Source organism: Aquarana catesbeiana, unplaced genomic scaffold, assembly GCF_042186555.1.
Source record: "Aquarana catesbeiana isolate 2022-GZ unplaced genomic scaffold, ASM4218655v1 unanchor167, whole genome shotgun sequence".
Classification (NCBI taxonomy): Eukaryota; Metazoa; Chordata; class Amphibia; order Anura; family Ranidae; genus Aquarana; species Aquarana catesbeiana.
Window position 1 is genome coordinate 22,820 of NW_027362587.1, and position 6,231 is coordinate 29,050.

At 54.4% G+C, this 6,231-nt stretch overlaps 9 non-coding genes across 9 annotated transcripts; all 9 read right to left on the reverse strand.

Annotated features, from left to right (window-relative positions):
- Positions 1–118: 118 nt before the first annotated feature.
- LOC141121361 (U1 spliceosomal RNA) lies at positions 119–282 on the reverse strand. Its single transcript, XR_012240453.1, has one exon. It is a non-coding gene; the product is annotated as a U1 spliceosomal RNA (small nuclear RNA).
- A 527-nt stretch (positions 283–809) lies between these two features.
- Positions 810–973, reverse strand: LOC141121362 (U1 spliceosomal RNA). The gene has a single exon (XR_012240454.1). It is a non-coding gene; the product is annotated as a U1 spliceosomal RNA (small nuclear RNA).
- A 527-nt stretch (positions 974–1,500) lies between these two features.
- LOC141121363 (U1 spliceosomal RNA) lies at positions 1,501–1,664 on the reverse strand. Its single transcript, XR_012240455.1, has one exon. It is a non-coding gene; the product is annotated as a U1 spliceosomal RNA (small nuclear RNA).
- A 527-nt stretch (positions 1,665–2,191) lies between these two features.
- Positions 2,192–2,354, reverse strand: LOC141121371 (U1 spliceosomal RNA). The gene has a single exon (XR_012240463.1). It is a non-coding gene; the product is annotated as a U1 spliceosomal RNA (small nuclear RNA).
- A 524-nt stretch (positions 2,355–2,878) lies between these two features.
- LOC141121365 (U1 spliceosomal RNA) lies at positions 2,879–3,042 on the reverse strand. The gene has a single exon (XR_012240457.1). It is a non-coding gene; the product is annotated as a U1 spliceosomal RNA (small nuclear RNA).
- A 527-nt stretch (positions 3,043–3,569) lies between these two features.
- LOC141121366 (U1 spliceosomal RNA) lies at positions 3,570–3,733 on the reverse strand. Its single transcript, XR_012240458.1, has one exon. It is a non-coding gene; the product is annotated as a U1 spliceosomal RNA (small nuclear RNA).
- A 527-nt stretch (positions 3,734–4,260) lies between these two features.
- Positions 4,261–4,424, reverse strand: LOC141121367 (U1 spliceosomal RNA). The gene has a single exon (XR_012240459.1). It is a non-coding gene; the product is annotated as a U1 spliceosomal RNA (small nuclear RNA).
- Positions 4,425–4,951: 527 nt separating this feature from the next.
- On the reverse strand, positions 4,952–5,115 carry LOC141121368 (U1 spliceosomal RNA). The gene has a single exon (XR_012240460.1). It is a non-coding gene; the product is annotated as a U1 spliceosomal RNA (small nuclear RNA).
- A 525-nt stretch (positions 5,116–5,640) lies between these two features.
- LOC141121369 (U1 spliceosomal RNA) lies at positions 5,641–5,804 on the reverse strand. The gene has a single exon (XR_012240461.1). It is a non-coding gene; the product is annotated as a U1 spliceosomal RNA (small nuclear RNA).
- Positions 5,805–6,231: the final 427 nt, after the last annotated feature.

The window sequence follows — 6,231 nt, forward strand, 5'->3', positions numbered from 1 at the left end:
GTAGAAGGCCCCGCACAGACCCCACCTGAGACAGGAACAGGTGGCTGGAGGAAACCTTGTAGAAACGATAAAGGCCCCGTAGTTTCTTTCGTCAAGCTGTCTTTTGACCAGGAATAATCAGGGGAAAGCGCGAACGCAGTCCCCCACTACCACAAATTATGCAGTCGAGTTTCCTGCATTTGAGGAAATCGCAGGGGTCAGCACAGCCGGAGTGCAATGGCCGAGCCTCGCCCTGGGAGAACCACCTTCATGATCATGGTATCTCCCCTGCCAGGTAAGTATGAGTCGGAATCGTCACTCTAGCACCCCCCGGTCAGGGGCACGCCTCCACCAGGTTATGGAGGGGCTTTCTGGGTGCCTGCTGGCAAACTAGCCTCAGTCGCAGCTATTCCATCAGCAAGGCACATTATCCCTGTGAACAGTCAGGCGTATTGGTTCCTTTTTGGTAGCCCTCCTGGGAAGCCTCTGAAAATGTCTTTATGCACGCAAGGGGTTTACAACCAGGCTCCCAAGCTACACTGCAGCACACATATATTTGCATAGAGGGGCGGCGGACTAAGCATCCAGGCACGAGGCAGCTTTGTTCTGCGAAACTAGGCCCGCGGCGAGCCCATAGCATAGGGATATGGAAAGCATGCAGCATACAGATATGGGTTTGATGCAGGAGAAGTGGCTGACGCGTTGAACCCTCGTAGAAGGCCCCGCACAGACCCCACCTGAGACAGGAACAGGTGGCTGGAGGAAACCTTGTAGAAACGATAAAGGCCCCGTAGTTTCTTTCGTCAAGCTGTCTTTTGACCAGGAATAATCAGGGGAAAGCGCGAACGCAGTCCCCCACTACCACAAATTATGCAGTCGAGTTTCCTGCATTTGAGGAAATCGCAGGGGTCAGCACAGCCGGAGTGCAATGGCCGAGCCTCGCCCTGGGAGAACCACCTTCATGATCATGGTATCTCCCCTGCCAGGTAAGTATGAGTCGGAATCGTCACTCTAGCACCCCCCGGTCAGGGGCACGCCTCCACCAGGTTATGGAGGGGCTTTCTGGGTGCCTGCTGGCAAACTAGCCTCAGTCGCAGCTATTCCATCAGCAAGGCACATTATCCCTGTGAACAGTCAGGCGTATTGGTTCCTTTTTGGTAGCCCTCCTGGGAAGCCTCTGAAAATGTCTTTATGCACGCAAGGGGTTTACAACCAGGCTCCCAAGCTACACTGCAGCACACATATATTTGCATAGAGGGGCGGCGGACTAAGCATCCAGGCACGAGGCAGCTTTGTTCTGCGAAACTAGGCCCGCGGCGAGCCCATAGCATAGGGATATGGAAAGCATGCAGCATACAGATATGGGTTTGATGCAGGAGAAGTGGCTGACGCGTTGAACCCTCGTAGAAGGCCCCGCACAGACCCCACCTGAGACAGGAACAGGTGGCTGGAGGAAACCTTGTAGAAACGATAAAGGCCCCGTAGTTTCTTTCGTCAAGCTGTCTTTTGACCAGGAATAATCAGGGGAAAGCGCGAACGCAGTCCCCCACTACCACAAATTATGCAGTCGAGTTTCCTGCATTTGAGGAAATCGCAGGGGTCAGCACAGCCGGAGTGCAATGGCCGAGCCTCGCCCTGGGAGAACCACCTTCATGATCATGGTATCTCCCCTGCCAGGTAAGTATGAGTCGGAATCGTCACTCTAGCACCCCCCGGTCAGGGGCACGCCTCCACCAGGTTATGGAGGGGCTTTCTGGGTGCCTGCTGGCAAACTAGCCTCAGTCGCAGCTATTCCATCAGCAAGGCACATTATCCCTGTGAACAGTCAGGCGTATTGGTTCCTTTTTGGTAGCCCTCCTGGGAAGCCTCTGAAAATGTCTTTATGCACGCAAGGGGTTTACAACCAGGCTCCCAAGCTACACTGCAGCACACATATATTTGCATAGAGGGGCGGCGGACTAAGCATCCAGGCACGAGGCAGCTTTGTTCTGCGAAACTAGGCCCGCGGCGAGCCCATAGCATAGGGATATGGAAAGCATGCAGCATACAGATATGGGTTTGATGCAGGAGAAGTGGCTGACGCGTTGAACCCTCGTAGAAGGCCCCGCACAGACCCCACCTGAGACAGGAACAGGTGGCTGGAGGAAACCTTGTAGAAACGATAAAGGCCCCGTAGTTTCTTTCGTCAAGCTGTCTTTTGACCAGGAATAATCAGGGGAAAGCGCGAACGCAGTCCCCCACTACCACAAATTATGCAGTCGAGTTTCCTGCATTTGAGGAAATCGCAGGGGTCAGCACAGCCGGAGTGCAATGGCCGAGCCTCGCCCTGGAGAACCACCTTCATGATCATGGTATCTCCCCTGCCAGGTAAGTATGAGTCGGAATCGTCACTCTAGCACCCCCGGTCAGGGGCACGCCTCCACCAGGTTATGGAGGGGCTTTCTGGGTGCCTGCTGGCAAACTAGCCTCAGTCGCAGCTATTCCATCAGCAAGGCACATTATCCCTGTGAACAGTCAGGCGTATTGGTTCCTTTTGGTAGCCCTCCTGGGAAGCCTCTGAAAATGTCTTTATGCACGCAAGGGGTTTACAACCAGGCTCCCAAGCTACACTGCAGCACACATATATTTGCATAGAGGGGCGGCGGACTAAGCATCCAGGCACGAGGCAGCTTTGTTCTGCGAAACTAGGCCCGCGGCGAGCCATAGCATAGGGATATGGAAAGCATGCAGCATACAGATATGGGTTTGATGCAGGAGAAGTGGCTGACGCGTTGAACCCTCGTAGAAGGCCCCGCACAGACCCCACCTGAGACAGGAACAGGTGGCTGGAGGAAACCTTGTAGAAACGATAAAGGCCCCGTAGTTTCTTTCGTCAAGCTGTCTTTTGACCAGGAATAATCAGGGGAAAGCGCGAACGCAGTCCCCCACTACCACAAATTATGCAGTCGAGTTTCCTGCATTTGAGGAAATCGCAGGGGTCAGCACAGCCGGAGTGCAATGGCCGAGCCTCGCCCTGGGAGAACCACCTTCATGATCATGGTATCTCCCCTGCCAGGTAAGTATGAGTCGGAATCGTCACTCTAGCACCCCCCGGTCAGGGGCACGCCTCCACCAGGTTATGGAGGGGCTTTCTGGGTGCCTGCTGGCAAAACTAGCCTCAGTCGCAGCTATTCATCAGCAAGGCACATTATCCCTGTGAACAGTCAGGCGTATTGGTTCCTTTTTGGTAGCCCTCCTGGGAAGCCTCTGAAAATGTCTTTATGCACGCAAGGGGTTTACAACCAGGCTCCCAAGCTACACTGCAGCACACATATATTTGCATAGAGGGGCGGCGGACTAAGCATCCAGGCACGAGGCAGCTTTGTTCTGCGAAACTAGGCCCGCGGCGAGCCCATAGCATAGGGATATGGAAAGCATGCAGCATACAGATATGGGTTTGATGCAGGAGAAGTGGCTGACGCGTTGAACCCTCGTAGAAGGCCCCGCACAGACCCCACCTGAGACAGGAACAGGTGGCTGGAGGAAACCTTGTAGAAACGATAAAGGCCCCGTAGTTTCTTTCGTCAAGCTGTCTTTTGACCAGGAATAATCAGGGGAAAGCGCGAACGCAGTCCCCCACTACCACAAATTATGCAGTCGAGTTTCCTGCATTTGAGGAAATCGCAGGGGTCAGCACAGCCGGAGTGCAATGGCCGAGCCTCGCCCTGGGAGAACCACCTTCATGATCATGGTATCTCCCCTGCCAGGTAAGTATGAGTCGGAATCGTCACTCTAGCACCCCCCGGTCAGGGGCACGCCTCCACCAGGTTATGGAGGGGCTTTCTGGGTGCCTGCTGGCAAACTAGCCTCAGTCGCAGCTATTCCATCAGCAAGGCACATTATCCCTGTGAACAGTCAGGCGTATTGGTTCCTTTTTGGTAGCCCTCCTGGGAAGCCTCTGAAAATGTCTTTATGCACGCAAGGGGTTTACAACCAGGCTCCCAAGCTACACTGCAGCACACATATATTTGCATAGAGGGGCGGCGGACTAAGCATCCAGGCACGAGGCAGCTTTGTTCTGCGAAACTAGGCCCGCGGCGAGCCCATAGCATAGGGATATGGAAAGCATGCAGCATACAGATATGGGTTTGATGCAGGAGAAGTGGCTGACGCGTTGAACCCTCGTAGAAGGCCCCGCACAGACCCCACCTGAGACAGGAACAGGTGGCTGGAGGAAACCTTGTAGAAACGATAAAGGCCCCGTAGTTTCTTTCGTCAAGCTGTCTTTTGACCAGGAATAATCAGGGGAAAGCGCGAACGCAGTCCCCCACTACCACAAATTATGCAGTCGAGTTTCCTGCATTTGAGGAAATCGCAGGGGTCAGCACAGCCGGAGTGCAATGGCCGAGCCTCGCCCTGGGAGAACCACCTTCATGATCATGGTATCTCCCCTGCCAGGTAAGTATGAGTCGGAATCGTCACTCTAGCACCCCCCGGTCAGGGGCACGCCTCCACCAGGTTATGGAGGGGCTTTCTGGGTGCCTGCTGGCAAACTAGCCTCAGTCGCAGCTATTCCATCAGCAAGGCACATTATCCCTGTGAACAGTCAGGCGTATTGGTTCCTTTTTGGTAGCCCTCCTGGGAAGCCTCTGAAAATGTCTTTATGCACGCAAGGGGTTTACAACCAGGCTCCCAAGCTACACTGCAGCACACATATATTTGCATAGAGGGGCGGCGGACTAAGCATCCAGGCACGAGGCAGCTTTGTTCTGCGAAACTAGGCCCGCGGCGAGCCCATAGCATAGGGATATGGAAAGCATGCAGCATACAGATATGGGTTTGATGCAGGAGGAAGTGGCTGACGCGTTGAACCCTCGTAGAAGGCCCCGCACAGACCCACCTGAGACAGGAACAGGTGGCTGGAGGAAACCTTGTAGAAACGATAAAGGCCCCGTAGTTTCTTTCGTCAAGCTGTCTTTTGACCAGGAATAATCAGGGGAAAGCGCGAACGCAGTCCCCCACTACCACAAATTATGCAGTCGAGTTTCCTGCATTTGAGGAAATCGCAGGGGTCAGCACAGCCGGAGTGCAATGGCCGAGCCTCGCCCTGGGAGAACCACCTTCATGATCATGGTATCTCCCCTGCCAGGTAAGTATGAGTCGGAATCGTCACTCTAGCACCCCCCGGTCAGGGGCACGCCTCCACCAGGTTATGGAGGGGCTTTCTGGGTGCCTGCTGGCAAACTAGCCTCAGTCGCAGCTATTCCATCAGCAAGGCACATTATCCCTGTGAACAGTCAGGCGTATTGGTTCCTTTTTGGTAGCCCTCCTGGGAAGCCTCTGAAAATGTCTTTATGCACGCAAGGGGTTTACAACCAGGCTCCCAAGCTACACTGCAGCACACATATATTTGCATAGAGGGGCGGCGGACTAAGCATCCAGGCACGAGGCAGCTTTGTTCTGCGAAACTAGGCCCGCGGCGAGCCCATAGCATAGGGATATGGAAAGCATGCAGCATACAGATATGGGTTTGATGCAGGAGAAGTGGCTGACGCGTTGAACCCTCGTAGAAGGCCCCGCACAGACCCCACCTGAGACAGGAACAGGTGGCTGAGGAAACCTTGTAGAAACGATAAAGGCCCGTAGTTTCTTTCGTCAAGCTGTCTTTTGACCAGGAATAATCAGGGGAAAGCGCGAACGCAGTCCCCCACTACCACAAATTATGCAGTCGAGTTTCCTGCATTTGAGGAAATCGCAGGGGTCAGCACAGCCGGAGTGCAATGGCCGAGCCTCGCCCTGGGAGAACCACCTTCATGATCATGGTATCTCCCCTGCCAGGTAAGTATGAGTCGGAATCGTCACTCTAGCACCCCCCGGTCAGGGGCACGCCTCCACCAGGTTATGGAGGGGCTTTCTGGGTGCCTGCTGGCAAACTAGCCTCAGTCGCAGCTATTCCATCAGCAAGGCACATTATCCCTGTGAACAGTCAGGCGTATTGGTTCCTTTTTGGTAGCCCTCCTGGGAAGCCTCTGAAAATGTCTTTATGCACGCAAGGGGTTTACAACCAGGCTCCCAAGCTACACTGCAGCACACATATATTTGCATAGAGGGGCGGCGGACTAAGCATCCAGGCACGAGGCAGCTTTGTTCTGCGAAACTAGGCCCGCGGCGAGCCCATAGCATAGGGATATGGAAAGCATGCAGCATACAGATATGGGTTTGATGCAGGAGAAGTGGCTGACGCGTTGAACCCTCGTAGAAGGCCCCGGCACA